The 23942-nt window shown below is 44.0% G+C and overlaps 1 protein-coding gene across 2 annotated transcripts in view; it reads left to right on the plus strand.

Annotated features, from left to right (window-relative positions):
- Positions 1–12261: 12261 nt before the first annotated feature.
- The window catches only part of PTK2 (protein tyrosine kinase 2), a 377826-nt gene continuing 366145 nt past the window's right edge, over positions 12262–23942 (plus strand). Inside the window, exon 1 of one of the 2 annotated variants that reach the window (XM_045007657.1) lies at positions 12262–12407. The gene's annotated coding sequence lies outside the window, so the exon portion shown is untranslated. The remainder of the gene's footprint in view (positions 12408–23942) is intronic. The other variant, XM_045007659.1, reaches the window with a different exon arrangement.

Raw genomic sequence — 23942 nt, forward strand, 5'->3', positions numbered from 1 at the left:
TACTGGTATGCCGTACCGGCCCATACTGGCTTACTTTCACCTCTGATTGGCCTGAACCAGTCTTCCAGCATGATACTGCAATTCACTTTTATGTTGGAGGCGCCATGTTTCAGATGTGTTTTAACATTGAGGTCCTGGCCCCTTGTCATGATTAAAGATCCTATCAGTTATTAATTGGAAAGGTTATTTTTATACGTCAGGTATCATCCAAAGGCAAACTAGAGTTTTATGTTTACAAATCTATCAAATAACGTTTTTCTTTAGCGTCTTTCAAATTTTTTCAACTCAAAATGTCTTTAAAATATAGTAGAATTAGAACAATGTAGTTGCTGACCAATTTTAAACCAATGAAGTTGCTGAAGCTCAGTAGAAAGATATCCTGCATTAAACATAATGCCCCAGTTTGCAAGCTGTCTCTCCTCTTCCCAAGTGTACTACCTACCAAGTATGGTTTTTCCCTCCCAATATCGGGTAAAAAAAATTACAATAGTATATATATATTTGTTTTGCGCATGGGCTAAGGACAATCTGACCTTTAATAAATATATTATTTTAAAGACATGCTAGACAGAATTAAATTATTTTGTAATTTAGACTTTGGAAACATTACAAAGATTAAGATTGATACTCTATAGAACATATAAGTAAAATAAAAAAATAAAGGATTCAAAATTCTTCCGTTTGCAGGGTTAGAAGGGACATATGTGTCAACTGGCCCAGACGCTAATTTCTGGAAGATGTTTTTTGCAGTAGCATATGGCTCTTTGTTAACCTACACAGACATTTCAACTGCTGACTTTGAGGTTGAGAGATGGTTGCTGTCATACCTTGCTGTGTTGAATAAGATTTTTCTTCATATTAACCCATAATATGGATGAAATATTTAAATGTTTCCAAATAAATCCCTATGCTTATTTCCTGTGAAATTGTAATGTGATGCTTAATATGAACTTGAAAACAGTATTTTCAGCAAACCTACAGATTATATTTACCACCCAGACAGAAGGGTAGATTTTTTTTCTACCACAAAATAAGTCTCAGTAGACATCTGCTCTCAGATGAATTTGCCAGTCTCCTCCCACTACAGTCTACGGGAGCACTGCATGTATCTCCAGGGGCAGAATTTGTCTCTTAAACATAAAACTATTTATAATTATTGATGCTAATTACCTTCTATTTTTACTGTTTTGGTTGTACCAACATCTTGTCCATGCTGATCTTCTTTCAGGTCACAGTAAAGGACATTGGTGGGGAGCACCTTGAACACTCATTGCACATGCTATGCCAGTTCTGTTGGTAAACAAAGGAGCTCAGTCTGCAATGGCACCTTCCAGGAGAACTGACTTCACACACACCCATACAGGGCTGCCCAGAGGATTCAGGGGGCCTGGGACAAAGCAATTTTGGGGGCCCCTTACATAAAAAAAAGTTGCAATACTAGAGAATACTATATTCTCGTGGGGGCCCCTGCGGGGCCCAGGGCCTGGGGCAAATTGCCCCACTTGCCTCCCCCCGGGCAGCCCTGCACCCATAAGAAACAAAGGGTGCTGCAGAAGTTGATTTAGCAGTGGCAGAACAAAGTAATAATGAATAATTCACCACCCTATGTGGCACAAGCCCAAAAGTTACTTGACATTTTTAAAAGGTATATGTCACCGGCTTCACTCAGCACTAGTGGTGCCTCCTCCTGGCAGCTCTGGGGATTAGCTCTTGCCAAGCACTGCCCTCCTTTGGCAGGGTCTCAACTAGTCATCTCTTTCACCCTGTGGCCTCTCTCACTCCCAGAGCTGCAGCTGCCTGTTTGTGCCTTGGCCCTCCAGCCAGGTCACTAAGGTCCTCTCCCCTTCCAGGGAAATCAAAGTCCTTCCAGATCAGATGTCCAGCTGGTGTCGCCAATGCCCGGCACCACTTCTCAGGTCTGCTCACTACACAGGGTTCTCACCCAGGGACCCTATAAAAAGCAGCAAAGGTTCTGTACAGTCCTACTCCTTGCACCTATTTCCCACTTATCTGTCTTCTCCCTCTTTCTGGGTTTGCCAGCCCAAGCTCCCTCCTCTCAGAGAGTAGGATGACCAGACATCCCGATATTAGGGACTTTGTCGTGTACATGAAAGTAATCCCCCCCAAAAGTTCCAATTTTTCACATTTGCTATGTGGTCACCCTAACAGGGAGTGACTCTGGACTAGTTCCTTGCAGTCCCCTTGCTGCTCACAGCTCCAGGGCTTTACACAGGCCCATCTGGCTCCTGCCCAGCTGAGCCCATTTTCAGTTAGTGGCCTGCTCCTTGTCTCCTTCTTCAGGTGCAGCCTGAGCAGTTAATTGGCCTGCCTAGCCAGGGCCAGCTCTAGGTTTTTTGCCGCCCCAGGCAAAAAAATTTTTGGCTGCCCCCACCCCCACCCCAGCCCTGGCTCTCATCCCCTCCCTTGCCACCCCAGCCCTGGGCTCTCTCTTCCCCCGCTCCACCTGTACTCCCTGCCGCCCCAGCCCTGGGCTCTCTCTTCCCCCCTGCCCCCACCAACACACCCTGCGTCCCCAGTGCTGGGCTCTCCACCCCACCTGCACCCTCTGCTGCCCCAGTGCTGGGCTCTCTCTTTCCCCCCCCACCCGCACCCCCTGCTGCCCCAGCCCTCGGCTCCCCCCCACCAGTGCTGACTGTGCTCACTCCCCTCTCGCCTCCAGACGGTCCGGCGCTGGCAGGGTTGGGGTAAGCAGCGGGGCTCCTCAGCCGCCCCTCAGCCCAGGGTCCGTCCAGCCAGGGCTCCTGCCTCCAGGACTGGTCGGGACCTGGGAGGGCAGAGCCGGGGGACCGCCCCGGCAGGGGGCTGAGGAGCTGGGGCAGGGTATCTCCAGAGGGCGTGGAGTCTAAGAGAGCGGGATGCAGGCCCCCCACAGCAGTGCCCCACCCTCTATGGCCCCGCTGCTGCTGCTGCTTCTGGTCGCCCTGCCACAGACCCTGGGCGGCTTGGGCTGCTTCGCCCAGCCCCGTGCAGCGCTGGGGGGCGGCCACCCTGCAGCACCTGCTGGCGGCTCCATGCACCCCGCGGGGCGGCTCCCAGCCTGAGTGTCCCCTGCTTGGAGCCTGCCCAGCCCAGCCACAAGGTGCGGTGCTGCTCCCCCACGGCATGAACCACAGCGGCCCCAGGGCGCCCCCCCGCACAGACGCGCTGCTGCTGCCACGGCCGGCTCTAGGCTTTTGCTGCCGGAAGCAAAAAAAAAAAAAAAAAGATGGCCAGAATGCTGCCCTTGAAAATGTGCCGCCCCAAGGACATGCTTGGTTTGCTGGTGCCTAGAGCTGGCCCTGTGCCTAGCCACTTTAACCCCTCCAGGCCTCGTGCAGGCGGGGCACCTCATCACAGTATAGATAAAGGGGATGGGGAGAGGAGGGATGAAAGTATAGAGAGAGAAATAGGAGATATGAAGAAATGAAGGAAATTCTTTAAAAAATTAAAAATTAAAAAAATTCTTGAAAGTCACAGATGGGAAATGGTCATTCTAGAAGAGCTTGACCAGGTCCAGGACGTGTCAGCAACAGTAACAAAGGCCCAACACACCTGACCTATTGATAAAGATGTGGGACCAAACTCTGCTCTCAGTTACACTTGTGTGAATCTAGATCAACTCCATTGAAGTCAATGGATCAATTTTATCACTGATGTCTGTGGAGTTACTCCAGATTTATAATGGTGAAATTAAAAATAGAATTTGGCTCACAGTTGTAAGCTGTTTGGCCACTGTCTTATAAATTGCCAGTAAAGCATCATGTATATCCATGCTACTTATGTATAATACACTAATAAAGTTAAACTAGGATATGAAAAAAATATGCTTACAAACAAGGAGAAACAATCTGCAGCTGACTTACAATGCCATTTTTCTTAAACAGGTACCCAAATGGCCACATAACTTTCTAAGGAGACAGATGTTCATAAGAAGGAAATGCTTACATGTTATTAGTACACATTCAAGTAAAGAACAAAGCCTTAATTTAACAAGTTGTGATCTTTTGATCTTGGAGGCAGCAAGGACCATAATAAGATAAAATAGTTCTATAGTTATCATAAAGGTGGAAAGTCATACGAGTTATTTTACGGCTTCAATAAAAATGAAGTGTATTGCAAGTATCTCTCATTTTTAATCATCATGAAATTTTGGGGGAGCTTACGTGTCTATATATAAAGTTGTGCAATAACTGTTCTGGTTCCTGTAAAATACACACTGCTGCACCTAATCGTGGTTTTAGACTTGTACAAAGAGCAAGAATATCTGTGTAATGAACTACAGCTGTGTGCAGTAGTTCCTCTATCATAACGATAGCTTTAATAGAAAAGAGGAGTAAAGGTGCCTAGAGGACTATTTGACTTGTGCAGTGCTCATTATGCAAAATGCTGACGCTGTGGACAACCTGATTGTTAAAGTAATTGCACGTAAAGTTATGCGTTAAAAGGTCTATTCTTCAGGGATTTTTTTAAAGTAAATATCTCCTAGATATACCCTAATCAACTGATTTAGTTCTGCAAAGCAAAGGAAGGTCATTGTAAACCAGAGGCTTTCTCCCTTCCTTCTCTAGCACAGCAGCTCTCCAGTGAAGTGAAAGGGTGCAGTGTGGTATTGTGACAATCAGCTGAGAGGACTGTTCAAGTACAGCATTGCACATTAGCATTATTGCTGCACTATTACAGAAATACTAGGCATCCAGAGTGCTAAAGACACTTCACAAAGCACCTCCAAAAGAGACAAAAAGGCAGTGTCTGCTCCGTGAAAACTGCTATATTTGACACTGGGACAAACGTGGGTGTCCCACTGCCCCTGGCTCTCCTATGAGCTACTGTTGAAAATATTTGTCTAGCTAATGTAACTGTATTCAGAACCAGTTGTGAGAAAGTGTGGTTGTCCTCCCAGTACAACACGGGGTCTCTCACATTACACTAAAACTGGTGTTCTTTGTGTTTAATGAAGAAACGTATGCTTCAAAGGATTTAGTTAACAGCAGCTCTTTAGGGAAGGGCCCTGTTATTTTATTAATATGCACCCCTATGGCACTGTAATCAAATCAGTAGCCACTTTTCAATCCCTGGAATCACAGTGCAAGTGCAGCTCTTTTCCCCACCCCAGAATCAGATCTGTCAAATCTCCCCAGTCGGAGAAGAAGAATCCTTCATTTGGGATTAATTTAAGTCAGTTTTTAAAATGTCTTTCCCTCTAGTGATGAAGAATTTTTAAAACTCTTCTGATTTTAGTTGTCACAGCTTGAAATAGCCCCACAGTTCAGAGCTATCTCTCTTTCACAAGCCTAATAGTTGTGGTTGTTTTAATGAATATTTACCATTCTGCAGTACAGTTGTAGATGCCTGACTGCTGCTAAGCTCCAAAACACTGAGAACTAGAGTTTTTTAAGCTATTCCCTCCAGCCCTATCGTTTAATAATCAAAAGATAACAAATGCTATGCTAGAACGAAGTTTGCTATTTTATTGTTTATAATAATGCAGCACAATGTTTCACAAGTTTAATAATTGCTACAGGGTTAAATCAGATAATATTATGTATAAGACAAATAATATTAGTGTTCAGTTGAATGAGTTACTCCAGTATTTGCTGAATTCTAGGGGGCAGTGTGTCCTGTACTTCCACACCACTTCTGGGGTGGCAGGAACTCAATACCAAGTTTCCTTCCCTCTGAACCATGTGAAAGAGACCTGTCACCACAGATCTCATCTTTCCCTCCCGAACAGGACTCCGTCTCCCCCTCTGCTTAGCTGTTTCAGAAATGCCATGCACTTTGAGAAGTAAATACTAAGGAAGCACACAAGAGCACTAGGAGGGTGAATGGGACTGCAGTGGTTGAACTCAGCAAAAGGATTCCTGTGGCCTGCTCCTCCTAAAGTAAGGAAAGACTGCAGCACCATATCCCTTCTCCCACATCATAGATGGCATAGGGGAAAGATGCAGGGTCTGAAACTAACAATAAAATCTCAGGGATTGAAAGAAGGATATTGGGTCTGATCCAGATCCCATTGGAATCAATGGGAAAACTCCCAATGACTTCAAGGAGAATATAATTGGGCCACATGAAGCGGCATTGCTGTGTAGCTTTGAGTAAGTCACTTAATTATCCAGTCAGCATTTCCCCATCTGTAAAATTGAGTTAATACACACTTAGCTGTGATACATCCCAGTGGATGTAGGGAGGATAAAGTTGTAAATGTTTGTGAATTGCCTGTATTTGCTCAAGTCAGAGTATCTGAAAATAGGTATTTGTATATAAAAAGAATGTATAGATAATAAAAATAATAAATAGTATATAGCCTTACACTAAGAATTGGTACTGTATGGTTAAAGCAGGGGACAAGTAGAGAGAACCCATTGCTTCCAATCCTGGCTCTGTCACTGACAATTCGTGTGATTCTGGCAAATAAATTAAGCTCTTTGGCCCAGATCGACAAGAGTCCCCTTGATGGGAGGTCCCTGCTCAAATCCTTTCTCCACCTTGCCTAAGGGGGGAATTGAACACATCCTAGATGAGTGTGCTAACCACTGGACTAAAAGCTAAGCAGTACTACTAGCACCACCACTGCCTCATGCCAGACTTTGAATGGGACCTAGAGTTGCCAACTTTCTAACTGCAGAAAACCAAACATCCTTGCCACTTCTCTGAGGCCCAGCTCCAGCTCACTCCATCCCCCAACCCTCTGTCGCTAGCTCTCTCTCCCACCCTTGCTCATTTTCACCAGGCTGGAGCAGGGGGTTAGGGTGTGGGAGAGGTTGAGGGCTCCAGCTGGGGGTGCAGGCTCTGCAGTGGGGCTGGGGATGAGAGGTTCAGGGTGCGAGAGGGGGCCCCAGGCGAAGGCAGGGAGTTGAGATGCGGGCTCCGGGAGGGAGTTTGAGTGTGGGAGGGGGCCCAAGGCTGGGGCAGGGGGTTGGGGCGTGGGAGGGGGTGAGGGTTCTGGGTGGTGCTTACCTCAGGCAGCTCCTGGGAAGCAGCGACATGTCTCTCTGACACCTAGACCGAGGGGCGGCCAGGGGTCTCTGTGTGTTGCCCCTGCATGCAGGCACCACCCCCACAGTTTCCATTGGCTGTGGTTCCTGGCCAATGGGAGCTGCAGAGCCGGCGCTCAGGGTGGGGGCAGCATGCAGAGACCCCGTGGCTGCCCCTCTGCCTAGGAGCTGGAGGGACATGCTGGCCACTTCCCTGGAGCCATGCAGGGAGACTGCCTGCCCCACTGCGCTGCCAAACGGAGTTTTAATAGCCTGGTCAGCATTGCTGACTGCAGCTCTCAGGATCCCTTTTTGACCAGGTGTTCCAGTTGAAAACCGGACACCTGGTAACCCTAAATTCAGACCCAATCCACAAAGCAGCCTCTGAGCACACCTGTTGGATTGGCAGCTGCCCCCGTTCAAGTTAGGTGGATAAATCTTCCCCCAGTTCATGGATTGCTCTGAGGCTTAGTCAGGACATAGGCAACTGGATGCTTAGACTGAGGCTGCAGTGCACATGCCTACAGGCAGAAATTTAGGCCCGGAGAGGACTTTTACCCTGAAAAATTAAGCGCTGAGTGAGTTTAAGTGCCTGCAGGGTTTGCTGGGAGTTTTGTGGATAGCAGTTGACCCTAAAATTAGGTTTAGGCACCTAAACTCCAGACTTAGGTGCCTAAGTACTGTTGTGGACAGGTTCTTTTGGGCATTAGCTTTGCTGCCTATAAAATGGGAATAGCAATATCTACCTCGAAAGCCTGTTCTGATGCTTCATTAATACTGCTTTGACATCCTTGGCTGAAAGGTCAGACATAGTTGCACATATCAATACAGTAGAACTGGAATTGTATGAAAACAAACCTTATGAATGACCAGTCATACAAACCATTTTTCCCTGATGGGAAAAAAAATCATGTAACAAAAGTGATATTGATGAAGAACAAGTTGACATCCCTTCACATTCCAAAACCTTCAGTGCATTGGAAATTATGTTGTAGTGGTTTAAAGTAGAAGTAGTAATACAGTGCACCATAATGCAATGTATGCACTGTACCTACTATAATTTCTAGATATTAAATGTTATGAACGCCTCAATCCCCAATTAGTTTGTCACATAGGCATTCTACTGTAATAATAGAATAACAGAAATTACAGAGTTGTAAAAGTCTCTCCTTAAGAGAAAGGATTTTGTTATGTGTGAGAGAGTTTTGAAATCACCCTTATATTTTTTTATAAACCCTCCATTGTTTAAATTGTCCCATTGATGATTTATTCGTAAAAATTCCCAAGAATAAGACACACAGCTAACTTTAAGCTGCAGAGAGAGTTGCATAGCATAATAGAAGTAGTGGTGAGGGAACCTTTATGGACTTCTCAAAACGCTTCGCTGAGGTAAATGGTACATTACTGCATATGACCAAGAAACCACATGAAGGTGTTGAAGCTGGTGAGCGAGGTGTTTTGGAGGTCTGAAGAGCTCAACAACAATCTTATATAGGACGATGACCTGTCTTATATTTTAAGGAACATTCTAGCCACCTTTTTGCCACCTTTGACTCACTCGTCAAACCCTTCACTCCTCCTGCCTACACTTCTGTCTCCACACACAATCTCACTGATTTCTTCTGAGAGAAAATTGGCAAAATAGGAGGTGACCTTCCCCCTCCTTTCTTTCCCCCTTCCCTTACTATCTGCTCCTCCTCCTCCTCTGTCACAGACACAGAAGTTTCTCATCTGCTCTCTTCCTCAAACACTTCCATTTGCTACAGTAACCTCATCCCATCTCCTAATCTCACTTGTGCCCACTCTCTTCCCCTTCCATAACTTCTCTCTCATAACCTTTCACTTTTCTCTGGCTTTCCCTCCATTTGTGCTAATCTCTCCCATTTTGCAAAAAAATACCCTTGACCCCAATATTGCCCCATCTCCCTTCCATCTCTAAGCTCACTGACTGCATTGTCTATTATTGCTGTCTGGAGTTTCTCTCCTCCAATTCCATTCTAGATCATCTCCAAACCAGTGTCCTCCTCCTGCACTCCACTGAAGCCACTCACCAATGTCTGTTAACGACCTCTTTCTAGACAACACTCATACCCAGTACTCCATTCATACCCTTTTTGACCTTGACCCGTCAGCCACCTTCAACACCATCTACCATGTTCTTCTTTTTAAAATCTTGTTCCCCATTGGCGTCCATGACTCTGTCCTTTCCTGGTTCTCCTCCTACCTCTCAAATTGCTCTTTCAGTGTGTCCTCAAAGGATCCTCCTCACCCCCTGCCCCAACTTTCTGTGGGAGTTCCTCAAGACTCTGTCCTTGGTCCCCCTTCTCTTCTCCCTCTGTATCTTATCTCTGGATAATCTCATTTGCATACATAAATTCAGCTATCTCTACACAGACAACTCACAGAGCTGCCTCTCTACCCCAGAATTGTCTCTTGTCCAAACGAAAATTTCAGCTAGTGTCTCTGACATCTCCTGGTGGATGTCTAACTGTCATCTCAAACTCAAATTGGCTAAAATTAAGAGCTCTCAATTGTCCCTGCAAAAATCCTCCAGACTACCTAATTTCTTGATAACTGTGGACAACACCACCATCCCACTTTTCACTCAAGCCCCTAATCTAGGTGTTAAATTTGACACTGACCTCTCTCTAGGTCTACACGTCCAAGCTATTTCTAAATCTTGCTGATTCTTTCTACATAACATCTGTAAGATATGGCTTTTCCTATCCAGCTACATACCTCATTGAGGCTCTCATCATCTAGCACCTTTATTGCCACAACGTCCTTTTCTTTGGCCTTGACAATTATAATCTTGCCCCACTGAAATCCATTCCAGATGCTGCTGCAGAGAACATTCTCCTAACCCATCACTTTAACTATGTCATCCCTTTGCATCCATCTGCTGGCTCCCTCTTTTCTATTGTATCAAACATAACTTACCTGTTTTTATTTTCAAAGCCCTTTGAAGTTTATCTCCACCCCACCTACCATCTCCAACACCTATTGAGCTGTTGACTCTCACCTCTGATTGGCACATGATGCCAGCCTCTAACACCCACTTATTAAATTTTCAAACAAGCACCTTTGTGCTTTCTCCTATACTGCCCCTCATGCTTGGTAGGAGTTCCCTGTAAACTTTCACAAAGCCCCTTAATTTTTCTCTTCAAATCCCTCCTTAAAACCCTATGCCATGATGCCTGCAAAAACCATAACTATAGTAAGGCTGCTGGTATGCTGAAACCACTGCCTATTATGCTGACCAATATTGTTTCATTGTTTCCTTGTACTCCCCAACCGTCCGTATCTATGTTATCCCTTGTTTTATACTTAGGTTGCAAGCTCTTTGGGGTAAAGACTATGTTTTTGTTCTGTATTTGTACACTGCCTAGCAAAATAGGATCCTGCTCCATGACTTGGGCTTCTAGGTACTACAATGATACAAATAAATAACACTTGGTGCCTAATTATTCCACATCCAGTATTAAGTCTATATGGATTATATTGTGAATTATAGTATCAGAGGGGTAGCCGTGTTAGTCTGGATCTGTAAAAGCAGAAATCCTGTGGCACCTTATAGACTAACAGACGTTTGTGAATTATAGTTTCACAATAATCATGCAAAACATCTCTATTTATCTAGGATTTTATACCAATCCTCTCACAATGGTACCTGATCAAAAAGTATGAGGAGTTTGTACCACAAATAAAATGTTGTGAGGTGCAGCTGTTTATACATAAGGCCTGTCCTTACCTTATTGTACAGTTGTCCATTAGCTGGTGTGGACAGGAACAACGATCCAAAAGAAAGGACGCTAGACTGGTATCCACGGAACAGGGGTTAAATTCTCTGCTCTGTCACAGGTTTCTTGTGTGATCTTGGACAAGTCATTTAGTCTCTTTGTGTCTCAGTTCCCCACACATAAAATGGGGATGATAGTACTTCCATACCTCACAGGGATGTTATGAAGAAGTGGGTATTCACCCACGAAAGGTCATGCTGCAAAACGTCTGTTAGTCTATAAGGTGCCACAGGATTCTTTGCTGATTAAACATTGTGAGTCACTAAGATACTATGGTACTGGTACTACTAGGGGCCATATAATAACTAAGTTGGACAGATTTTGTTAAGGTGGGTATCCTAGTTTTGAAACTGCAGAGAGAGGTAAAGAGTGCCACCTTGGAGATGTGCAGGGCTGAAAGAAATCCCAGGAAAGCTGCAAAGTGAGTTAAATGTGTGGTTTGTACTACATTTAAGTGACCACTACAGAAACCCTCAGACCAACAGAAAGAGAGAAAAGGCTGTGAATGTGTGGAGGTGGAATACACTCCCTGCAGTTGAGGTTTGGTAGGGGAGGAGAAAGTTTGAGGAACAATGGGTTACATTTCCCTTGTCTCCTAATAAATTCCATCTTCTACCAGTCCTGATTCCCTCACAGGGAGGGAAGGAAGACTGGTTGCTCCAAATGAACTTTTGAGAGGGAGGGCTGGTCCTTGAAGGCTGTGAAAGGAGGTTGGCTGCCTATTCCCCTTCAGCAAAGCAGCTGGGAATGGGTCTGGTTTACCTGAGGGTTGGGACTGGTAGTGGTTTACTCTCTGAGCCCGGGGCCAGGCCCCTTTTAGGTTAAGAATGAGGTTGTCTGGTTTGATCCCCAGACTCTTGGGGTATTTGAGAAGGCAGTTCACCTGAGGCTGGGAAGGTTGGTCACTGTTTTTGAGCATAGAGCTGCTTCCTTCCTGAGGCTGGGAGGACTGACCATCATGGGGATCTGAGGGGGGGTGCCCCCCCTAGAGGCTAGGTGGGCTGGGACCCCTTCAGATCTGAGGGGGGTGGCCCCATGGCTGGGAGCCCCCCCGTGGATCAGAAGGGGGTGGCCTGGCTGTGGCTGGGAGGACTGGCCCCCCTGTGGATCTGTGGGGGGTGGCCCCGCGCTGGGAGGGCTTGGTGCCCCCTGCGGATCTGAGGGGGGTGGCCCCGAGGTTGGGAGTCCCCCGCGGATCTGAGGGGGGTGGCCCCGAGGCTGGGAGCCCCCTGCGGATCTGAGGGGGGTGGCCCCGAGGCTGGGAGCCCCCCGCGGATCTGTGGGGGGTGGCCCGGCTGTGGCTGGTCCCCGCGCGGCTCAGAGGGGACACTCCGCCCCGCGCGGCCCGGGCGGGCGCACCGGTCCCTTCCCTTCGCAGCCATTCGTGCGGGGAGTGAGGCAGGCTGGCAGCGAGAGGGGGCAGCGGCGTATCCCATGGTGCAGCGCGCCGGGAGGGAGGGGGAGCGGCCTGGAGTGGCCGGGACAGACACACGCAGCGGGGAGGGACGGGAGCCGGTCGGGGCCCTCGGCAGAAGCGGCGGACGGAGACGATTCAACTTCGCGGCGTCTCTCACCTCCCCTCCCCCCAGCTCGCCGCGAGCCGTCGCGCTCCGCCGGACGGAGACTCGGGCCGGTGAGTCGCCGCGGCCGGGGCTGGCCGGAGGGGGGCAGGGAAAGTGAGGCAGAATGGCCCCAACTTATGTAATGGGGAAGGGGGTGTCTCCCCTGGCGAGCGGCACCGCCGTGTCCGCCTCCTTTCCCCGCCCCCGGGGAGGTGAGACACCCCCGCCCCTCTGGAGGGGGGAAGCCCTACAGCGGTTGTAGCGTGCGGGGGGGGCGAGCCCGCCCGTTCCCCGCGTGTCTGTGGCGGGGAGCCCTCGTGTGGCGGAGGGAACCGCCAGCTCTGCGCACTGAGGCGCGGGCTGGGCGGGGGCGGCCTGAAGGGTGCAGTGGTCTGTCAATGGCCTTTTCTGAGGGGGAGGGGGGGTCGTCGAGCGGGTGGTGCCCCCCCCCCCGCGGGTGGGAAGGAGGCGGCGAGGTTGCCGTTCAGATCCCTACCTAGCCACCCGCCCTCTCGCCTTCGTGGGGAGAGGGGCAGACCGCGCCCGCCCCCTCCTGCGAGCCGTGGCGGTTCGGGGGCGGCGGCAAGGTGGGATTCGTCACCCCCGCCGGATGTGGTGGGACGGGGCTCGGGGCTGGCGCGTTCGCCTGGGGGTGACTAGCCCACAGAGTAAACAAAGGGAAAGGGAAAGGGGAGGGGGGGCCCCGTGGCTAGAGCGGGGCTGCCCCTTCCGCCGGGCCGATGGTAAATCTGCGGTTTGCTCATCCAGCTGGGGGGCCAGGGGAAGTGGTTGAGGTTTCTTTTTTTGTGTGGTGAGCTGTTGTGCTCGCTGAGGAGCGGGTGTTTGATCTGAGAGGAAGGAGAAGAGGCTCGTTGGTTTCGCTCTCACACGCTAGTAGGTGGTTAAGTAAAGGGTGAATGAAGAAGGGGAATTGTGCATCGATGAGGATGCCTTTTTTAAATGTATCTACCTAGCACCAGAGCAGTTGGAGTAGTTGCCATGAAGGGGTCTCTTATGCTTCCCAGGATTTTTGTTTTTAAGTCTGATACAAACCTGAAGTCAGGATACAGTCAGAAATGCACAATTGTAACAATACCCATTTTTTCTTCCAATCCCAGGGGACTCGTTTTAAAGCACAATACTTTGTACATAGTCCACCCTTGCCTCCTTTCTGTTTTCCTAACTTTGCAATATTGGACTATATGATTTTCTTTGCTTTAGTCCTCTTTTAGCTTCTCCTGTTCCCTCCTAACTGAAAGACTGTGTGGCTCCATAACTGTGTAGCTTTATGCTTTAACTAGTTGCAGTGTTTCTTATTTAAATGTTCTCAAAGCAGAATATATCCTGTGGGCCTTAACACCAATGTCAAAGTCTTGCAGAGTCAGCCTGTAGCTGGGTTTTTGGCAATGTGACCAGGATGATGGCAGTGCTATAGTAAATGAGTTGAAATAAAAAGTTAAAGAGAAGGCAGAGAGTTTGGGGATTCATAGTTTTCATCAATGGGACTAATATGTGTAATTACAATATTCACTTAGTTTAAAAATAAACTTGCACTATGGTGTCTCTTAATTTACATTCTTTCATCCTTGTGTTGCCTGTACAGTGTTCTCAGTCTACAGGATACAAACAATAAAGTTCTTGATCGAGCAAAGCTGAACCACCTTGAGGCTCTATGCTGTGACCGCATGGAGCCTCTTTGAGATCAAGGTGCACTTGTGTGAATCATTTTGCAGAAGCAGTGCCTTAAGTATTAAACCTAACATGGTTTAATGAATAACTTTAATCATACTGATGTTGTTTGTCCCTGTCCATCCTTCTCCATATCCCTTCTTACTTCTTTGTTATCCCTCTACCCCTTGCTTCATGTCTGAAATTAAGCCTTGATTCTGCATTGGATCTGTGGGTTTGAAGTCTTGTCCCGTCATGGATCCAGGTGCAGGACTAGGGGTACAGCTTTTAAACTTTTTGGAGCCAGGATTGTGGCTCTGATCCTGCATGATGTATGTGTGTGTTTAACTTTATGTTCTGTGAATAGTCCCACTGAAGTTTGCAGAATTGGGGCAGGTGTCACTGCCAGTATTGTGAGGTGTCTGGCAAATATACAACAATGGAGAAACTATTTTCTCTAATTTACATGGTTGTAAATGGTATTGGTCATTTAAAGATTGAAAATGTGAAGAGCAAGGAAAACTAGTGTTTTTTAAAATAAGTTTGCTTTCATGTAAGGATTTATCTTACATGTATTTTAAATCCAGTCTTGGTAGAACATGGCTTTGGATTGTTATTCTTTCTTCAAACTTTTTGGAAAAGATAAAATGCACACAAAGAATTGCAAATAAAACAGCATAATACTTCTTTTCAAAAGCTGCGAGCTTTATTAAACCCTAGGTATCTTTAAAAGTATTGAACATGTGTGGTTGATTGTGTCAGTCTGTAAACGAACTGTGTCTGAAATTCACACTATTTCAGAATAAAAGATTCTTGTATAGCAGTAATATAACATTTTGAATATATACTATAAGTGTTTAAGGTAGTTGTAGTAAGTCTGTTTCAAAGTATCTGTCAAGTAGTATTAAAAGCTCTTTCTGTGGTAAACCGTTATATTTCCAATTTCTGATGACTAATACCCGAACAGTTGACTTTCTTGGTATTGTAATTTCTACAAGCTAAGAGATTTGTTGAAGCAACAGTGTTTCTGGATAGTATGCAAAAATTATACTTCTGTATTCTGTGGTTTGACAGCTTCTATTTGATTTGAAGCTATCTCCAGAAATTGTACATCTTGGCAAAATGAATAAAACATATTTTATAGCTTAACAACATAAAAAACGCAATACCTTTTCCTAGTTTTCCAGTTGCTTTGCATGGCAGCACTATATTTGATGTAGTGTAGCATACAGATTGGAGATATAGGATGTTCTAACTCCTTTCTCATTCCTTTAGAATTCATGGAAATGCCTTTTCCCACTAACAGCAAACATTCTATATCCTCCAAATATTTTAAAAAGTACACTGTTTATTTTCATTAAGAGCTATTGGCAGTTACTCTTTAAACATTAAAATTATCAGACAGATTTCACAGTATATTATTTGCTGTAAATAGGCTAATATTTTGCTCTCAAAACTGAATATTCAAATCTTGTAAATTTGTAACTCTCCAGTCGGAATATCTCTTGTCTCAAACTTAGGAAAACTTTGACCCTTAAAAAGACATGGAGTATTTCGTATAGAAGCTCCATATCACCATATTTCAAAAGATACCCAGAATATGAAAAGAAGAAAAATATTTTTAAAGGTTCTGCAGTATATCAAAGGGACATTGTCAGGTTAGAAATCACACTTAAAAAATCTTTTTCTTTATTACAAATAACACTGTTCAATATTAAAAGTGAAAACTTAAACATTTGAATTTTTCTCATCATTTATACTGGTTGTTTACTTTTTGCATTTCACATAGCAAGGACAATGAAAATCAAATAGTTTCACTTTTGTCTGTAGGCAGTTTCTAGTCCATATCACTTTTTAGTTATTTTGCACTAGCATGAGGTTGGTGTTTGTATTTCAAATGCTGTAGGGGAATATTATCAAACCAGTTTCCAGGGTGGATAAAAATCAATGATTTTTTTTAAGAATAAAAAAAATCAGACTTTTTTTATTTAAATAGGTTTTTTCCTCAAAAAGCATTTTATCAAAAAAAAATCCGATGTAAAGATAGTTTTAATTAAGATACATTATAGCTCTAAGATATCTCATCATGGAATAGGGATTATAAATTCTAATTCTATAGTATTAGACAATATATTAATGTAATGTTTAAGAAAAGTTTTGTAAATGAGTTCCAATAGTTCATGGATTAGGGACCCAATCTTATGGAGTTCCAGGGGCTTCTGTATAGATTATTTAGGTTAATCTTTCTATTTACCCAATGGGACTCAGTGCTCAGTCTAGAAGATACCATCAGAGATGCTTAGTTTTGCAGTTCTAAACTGTGGATTTGTGTCTCCAGAGAGAACATGCTTGTTAACATGCAAAAATGTTTTTAAATAAATAAATATATAGAGGTGAGAAATAACAGACCTCAACTCTATTGCCCCTCTGCAGATTTGTGTGCACACAGTCAATCCCTTACCTCTCTCTAAAAGTGCAAAGTTTCAAAAAGTTCAGTGAATAAAAGATTGTTGGGGACGGAATAGATCTGGACAAGGGGGAGTTTGGAGATAAATGTGAGAAGCGAGGGACATATGCTTGTTTTGTTAAAATATTATGTGTTTGCTACTGAAGAAGAAAAATCCAGAACACTTAACGTTGTTTTAGTTAAATAACACAATTTAAATGTCTGTCTGGTGATGTTCTCCTCCTAATACAACATGGCAAGAAAGTCCTCCAAATAGTAATGATTAATCTGTTGAATTGGAGCTAGTTCACTTCCCAATGACTTCATAAATATCTGCTTCAGTTATCTTTGGTAAATGAAATAACCAAACAATCATTCATTTTCTGATATAGCTGTAAAACTAATCTGAAAAGTTTTCAAAATAAATCTGTTTAAAAATGTATACTGTGTACTTTCTAAAAAAGAAACCTACATCTATGAGTTGTGAAGAATATGTATTGTTATAACAACCAACAAGAATGTACTTTTATGTAGAAAACCATGATTAAATCGAGTCTTCCTGACTAGTGATTTAAATCATGATTTAAATTAAATCCACCCTGTCAGTTTCATACTGACTCTTAATTTCATGAAAATGTTTTAGTAATTTTAAGGTTTTTTTAAGCCCCAGCAAACCAAAAACATACACGTGATAATTTTGATTTAATGTGATCATTCTGACAGGCAATTCTTCTATGGAATGGTTTCTAAACACCAATAGTTTTTAATGCCAAATATGACTGTTAAGTACTACGTAGGAACTGAAATACAACACTTCCTGATTATTGATTTCTACCGAGTAGCTGTTTTATTCTGAAAGTTATTTTTTTTAAGAATAGAAATGGAAAACAAGAATGGATTCAAACATTTTAAGTGCAGGTTCTGCAGTGCTAAAATTTGTAAAAATGCTGGTTGTGTTTCAAAATTCAAGTCAGTGTTTTTGGGTGCACCTATGGTTGAAAGCTAGCATAGATTGGTGGATTTGACAGACTCCAGAAATTTTCAAAGAACACAGATTACCATTTATTAGTTAGAAATACAGACATTAGAGGGCTGAGGAAGGGAAATGGAGTTGATAGGATGGAAAAACCTACCTGATGAGTTTTGTAGGATGGTGTTTTATTTTATTTTTTGAGGGTGGGAGGCTTTTGTTGTTTTTCCAGTCCAATTCAACTAAAGTTACTGCTGTTGGTTAAATGACTTATTCCAGAACCATTTCTGCCCCATGTTCTCCAAGAAATCAGGCAATGTTTAATAGCTAGGCAAATAGGATGAAAGTTCATAGGCACTTATTTAAGAAATTAAAAATCTCTTTAAAAAATCTTTGTATATAAATTTGTATATTACGAGATTGTCTTCCTTTCCTATTCTTCGTATGTTTCTCTTCTTCCTAGATCAGTGTGTCTCAAACTGGGGTCGCCGCTTGTTCGGGGAAAGCCCTGGTGGGCCGGGCTGGTTTGTTTACTTGCCCCGTCCACAGGTCCGGCCGATCGTGGCTCCCGCTGGCCGCGGTTCACCGCTGCAGGCCAATCCCTCGGCCCGCGCCGCTTCCAGCAGCTCCCATTGGCCTGGAGCAGCGAACCGCGGCCAGTGGGAGCCGTGATCGGCCGGATCTGCGGACAGGGCAGGTAAACAAACTGGCCCGGCCCACCAAGGGTTTTCCCTACACAAGAGGCGACCCCAGTTTGAGAAACACTGTCCTAGATTGTAAACTTGTTGGGGTAGGAACACTCTGTCTTTGTTTGTACAGCACCTAGCACAGCTGGGACAGTGATGCAGATACTCAAAAATACCAGGCTCTCTATTCAGTGAAATTTCTCTTTGATCTTCTGTGGTGCAAATCTGAGGCAGCTTGGATTATAAAATATTCCTGAAGTTGGCTCCCTATTATTTGTGTTATGGTAGGGCCAAAAGGACATGATTTGGATTCCCCCCCCCACACACACACACCTTGTGCTAGAAACTGTGTACATTCAATTTAAATTGACAATGAGTAAGGCCCTACTTAATTCATGATATTGTGGATTCCGCAGCATTAGGCTTTCACCACAGTTTTGTCAGCCCAGTTTTGTCAGGCTGATAGCGGGAGCCCTCCTGTGCATGGTGCTGACAGCATGAGCCCTGGCTGACAGACCTGGAGCTCTGGCAGCCGGGGGTCCTGCTGGCAGCTCCGGGTATTAATGGCTGTAATATAGTTGCAGCAAAATGTCTGATTATCAGAAAAAAATTAGCAGGCATAACATAATACTTGAGTTTTTATTTTGTTCCGGCAAATTTTTCTTAAACAAATAGGTCGTCTTTGGCTTTTCCAAATTGCCACAATTAATAAAGGTCCATTATTACTTTTCTGCAATTTTCCATGTTTTGTCTGCAACTCAGCTGCAATTATTTGACAATCATCCCACGATTCAAATAGGGCCTTAACAATGAGATTCTGGAGGTGATGTCAAAGAAACTGACTGAGATTGGGGGTTGGCTGGAGGGAGACAGGTCAGAGAGCTCATAGTTGGAGTCATGTGGATGGAGGAGATGGTGTCTTGAGAGAGAGAGAGAGAGAGAGAGAATAAGAAGGATCCACCAAAAGAGTTGCTTCAGGCATGACCAGAGAAGTAGTAGGAGAACCAAGTGAAGGAATTGCTCTCCTTTGGCTTTCACAAGCCTTCAGGTTGGAGGCCTTGATCAGGGGAGTCTAAGGCAGCTGAGAGATTGAGAAGGATGAGGATGGAACATAGCAACCACTTATGACCAAATTTTTAGAGCCTAAGAGCAGTTTGTCAGGTGCAGAGAAAAAATTCCAGATAGGGGGTTTGATGGGAGGTGGAGGGGGGAAGGGGAACAAGTATAGAGATGGAAAAGAGGAATTTGAGCTCATGTTGTAGATAGAGCATTAAAGAACTTATGGCTGAAGGCTCTGTATAGTAAGTGATTATCACTTTTTCTTTTTCCTTATAGGTTAACATTAAATATTGTGTATATCTGAATTTTCTCAAATCTAACAGCAGTCCAAGGGTGGAAATGGGGGGGCTCGACCAGACCCAGAACTTCCAGCACGCTCTGTCCCTCGTTATTTTTTCTGTCTTTTCTATAACTATCTTCATTCTGTTTGATTCTGTTTTTATTTATTTGCCCTCTTTTCCTTTTGCCCCTGTATCTTCCTTCTATGCCTCTCTCCTTTTTACCAGGTTCAGCGTTAAAAGAGCTTGCAGAGGGAAGCTGAACAGAAATTATTCAGTTTCCTTTGGCATCAAACTATTTCCTCATCCTTTGGCTAGAAAGGGGGAGTGAGTAATACTCTAGCCAGTTTCCTTTTGCAACAAGGCTCCACCTTTATACAGATGTAAGTCCATTTAAAGTTTTAACTCTTCCCCCTCCCCTCCCCTTCCACACACACAGACACAGTTAAACTGTTATTCATCTAATTTTGGGACCTGTCCTCAGACTAACTTTTTTTCTTTTGCTTCAAACTGCACCAGCAGCCTATAGGCATTTGATGCCCTGGGTATAGCAGGAGGAAGGCATATGTGCTTTCTCACTTCCACCATCCTAAATATTAAGTTGGTGAAGAAAATGTGCACTTGGGTTGGGGACAGTGAATAGACAATGAAGCTGCCTACTCAAACATTGAGCCACCTCCTGCTGCTCCTGCAGAGATTATAGTAGGTTGTCTTAAAGCTTTCTTCCAAAGTTTTTCTTTGAACTGCTGATAGAAGAGAGCATCAACTTTTTTTTACAAAACCAGTTTTGCCTCTCCTGGAATTGACACCCCCTCATATATTATTGGGAGTGGACAACATCCACCCTGATCGAATTGGTCCTGCCAACACTGGTTCTCAACTTGTGAGGTAACTCCCTTCTCTTCATGTGTCGTTATATAATGCCTGCATCTGTAATTTTCACTCCATGCATCTGAAGAGGCTTTTTATCCACGAAAGCTTATGCCCAAATAAATCTGTTAGTCTTTAAGGTGCCACCGGACTCGAACTTCTTTTCTGACCCCTTCACACTACCATGGTCCTCTGTCAGGACAGTGGTTTAGTCCCTGCACTCTGGGTGAAAGAAGGGAACCTTTTTGTTAACAAATCAGAGGTTTACAGTGCGAAGATAAAGCGTGACTGCCAGGCCAGCTGATACAGGCTGAGGCAGCAGGAAAGAACTGAGTGGGCTTCACTGTCTGTAAGATGCACTTCCCACTCTATATCCAGTTTCGTTTTTTTTTTTTTTAACCCCACACACCTACCCCAAGCCAATTCCTGTGTGCAACCCCAGCTTCCATTTATTTTTTGTGGGGAGCAGAGGAGATCAGGCTACCAAATGCTTTATCTTCCTCTGTGTCTCCTTCAAGTTCCTGGAACAGTTTGAAATGGCAAGAGCCTCTTCTGTATTTAGTAGGAGCTACTGCTGCCTCCTCCTTGCCTGGTGCTGGCTACTAAGCTATGTGGACTACAAAAAGGAAGGAAAAAATTAAATTAGCCAAGCCTCCAAATAAACTAAATAAGTTCTTTGGGGCTGGTTGTGTTTTAATTTTTTAACTAAGTAGTGGATATTTCTTGCTTTTCTGAAACAGAGCATATGGGGTGAGGGGGAAGAGTACAGCAGTGTTTTAACCCAGAGACATGGATGCTCAGCTCTGCCACATTCCTCCTTTCCCGGCCCTTTTCTCTGATGCTGTGAAGGACAATAAATGATGTGCAAGGAGCTGAAAATAGAAGCACAGGATTTGCCATACCAGATAAGACCTCTGGTTCATCTGCTATGACAGTGGTTCTCAAACTTTTGTACTAGTGACCCCTTTCACATAGCAAGCCTCAGTGCGACCCCTCTTATAAATTAAAAACAATTTTTTATATATTTAATTCCATTATAAATGCTGGAGGCAAAGCAAGGTTTGGTTGGAGGCTGATAGCTTGCGACCTCCCATGTAATAACCTCACAACCCCCTGAGGGGTCCCAGCCCCCAGTTTGAGAACCTTGTGTTATGATATCCTGTTTCCTACAGATGCTTCAGAAGAAGGTCAAGGAACACCTGTAATGAGTTACTTTAAAATAACTTGTACATAAAGTTAACCTTAACTTTGCAGTTCTTCAGTAATGCCCCAATATGCCTTGTTAACACATATACCTTAAGTCTGACAACACAACAGTTGCTGAAATATACAAGCTCTTCACCTCCTTTTTACAACCCATTCGCTCTCACCTACAGGATTCCATCTAACACTATTAAAGGACAAAAAGCAGGGAAAAGATACATTATACCTCTGTTTAACATTACAAGGGGTCAGAAGAAAACCAGTGTTTTTTAGGGGGGCCCTGCAACTTGGGAACCCCTCAGTCAAATTATCTCAAATTTGGATCACTAACATTGTCCCATGCCTCCATGAGGCACATGACATTTCAAATCAATCTGATTAACTGTTTGGATTTTAGAGCACTTACAATAGCTGAGGCTGCATACAAATTAGAGGGTGAACAAGAAGTGATGAAAGCAACATGAAATGTAGTACAGACGCTCACCGGGTTATGCAAACCCAATTTATGGGAATCCGGACTTACGGAAAAAGTTCCGTAAGTTCTGTAAGGTTTTTGTTTTTTGTTTTGTTTTGTTTTTCATAATTGTTGGAGATACGTTCCCAACTTATGCAAAATTCGACTTACGCAAGGTGTTCCAGAACGGAAATCTTGCGTAAGTTGAGGAGCTTCTGTATCTACCTTGGTAGTTCATTTACTTTGGTTTGGATTTTTTGTAAAGAGTAAAGATTTTTTGGTATTTTCATGAGAGTCCTTACCCCTAGTGCTGTTACATTTAGTTACTGAGAGTCTAGTAGTGCTACTAGTGTCCAATATCTAATAACACTTCCTGCATCTAAGGTCTATAGGTTTACTACCAATCACTCGTAGATTAAAGGGGAGAACGATGGACTTAAAGGACAGGAATTCAGGAGACTGAAGTTGTATTTATGTCTCTTCTGAATACTTGAATTATCTTGGTCAAGTCAGTTTAATCACTCTTCCTCAATTCTTCTATCTGTAAAATGGTGGAGATAACACCTAGCTCAGGCTTAATTCACTAGTGTCTAAAGCACTTTGGGATCCTCCAGTGGACGGTACTAAAACTGTTAAACTATTTATTCCCCCAAGGGATGTTGGGTCAGAATTGCTCACTCAAGGTGCCTGGGATGAATCTTGCAGCAGCAGTCTTAAATGATTCATACTTGGCAGTGCCCTTGTTAACCTTTCATAGTGTCTGACTTAGGATTTGAATGTACATTTGAATGTACTAAATAAAATCAAAGTGGATAAGGGGAATTACATCTCAGAAAATGAATCTATCCCTCTGGGGTAATATGCAACTTGGCGGGGTCTAAAACTGTGGTTTTTATCTTTTATTATATAAACAGTGGTTTAATTTCTGCACCTCACTTCCATAGGCCTGAGTTGGTGAGCTCCATCCAGGGAAACACAATATTTTGCTGGTCTCAAAGTGTGAGGTTCTCTCTTGTTTTCTCTGTGGTTCTTTGCTGTGGATGTTGGAAAGAGTTATGGCTCCTGCTCCTACTCCCACTCCTCTCTTTACAGTGCCATTATGGGAATGCTGTAGCTTCTTAATTGGGTTATCCTGGATTTTGATCAGTCCATCATCTTCCATATCAGATTTAAGCTCCTTATCTGAGGCTTCAAGGCCCTACCCAGTTCAGTGTGTGTGTCTTGTCTACTGTTTGCCTTTGTCTTTTAATTTCTACTTCACCCAAACTGTAGAGCTGACCACATTCTTCTCACTTGCACTTTTGTGTCTTCTTCATACAGCCTCAGTGCCTGCAGCCCCTTTCCTGATCTTGCCTACCATGCTTCTACCCATGCCATTTGTTGTAGGAAGATGAGGTACACTTTTAAAAATCAATACTCATGATGCAGTTGTCAATAACAACAGCAACTGCATAATATCTCTTAGCACTTTTCCTCCTATCCCCATTGCCTAGCCAACTCTGTTACCTGTTTGACATCAGTTCTACACTCGTTGGGGCAGGGACATCTTTTATTCACATTTGTGGCTGTGGAGACCAAATAGGGGAGGATTTCTCCTCAAATGATGTCATATTCTTTGTCTGCAGATATTCTCTGGATTTGAATGTTTATAGCTCCTAATATCTTGATTTTAAAGATGACATTAATGCTCATATTTCTGCAAACAACTAGATTAGCCACCATTTTATAGTCTCGTATATTTCTCTCCATGAATAAGGAAAGGTAGAAACTGCCTACTGATGCAATTCTCATGTAATTAATATTGTTTTTAATGCAGTTGTTAGCTTTTCTGCTTTCAAAATAACAGGTTGGTTGGAACTCTTGATGAGAATGTCCATTGATTCTATACCACTACTTTTCACTGTTAAAATATGCCAGCTCTCACTTTTGATTTAACATTGGAGGCTTCCTCTCAAATGCATTCAAAGGTGAG

The sequence above is a fragment of the Mauremys mutica genome, chromosome 2 (assembly GCF_020497125.1).
Source record: "Mauremys mutica isolate MM-2020 ecotype Southern chromosome 2, ASM2049712v1, whole genome shotgun sequence".
Classification (NCBI taxonomy): Eukaryota; Metazoa; Chordata; order Testudines; family Geoemydidae; genus Mauremys; species Mauremys mutica.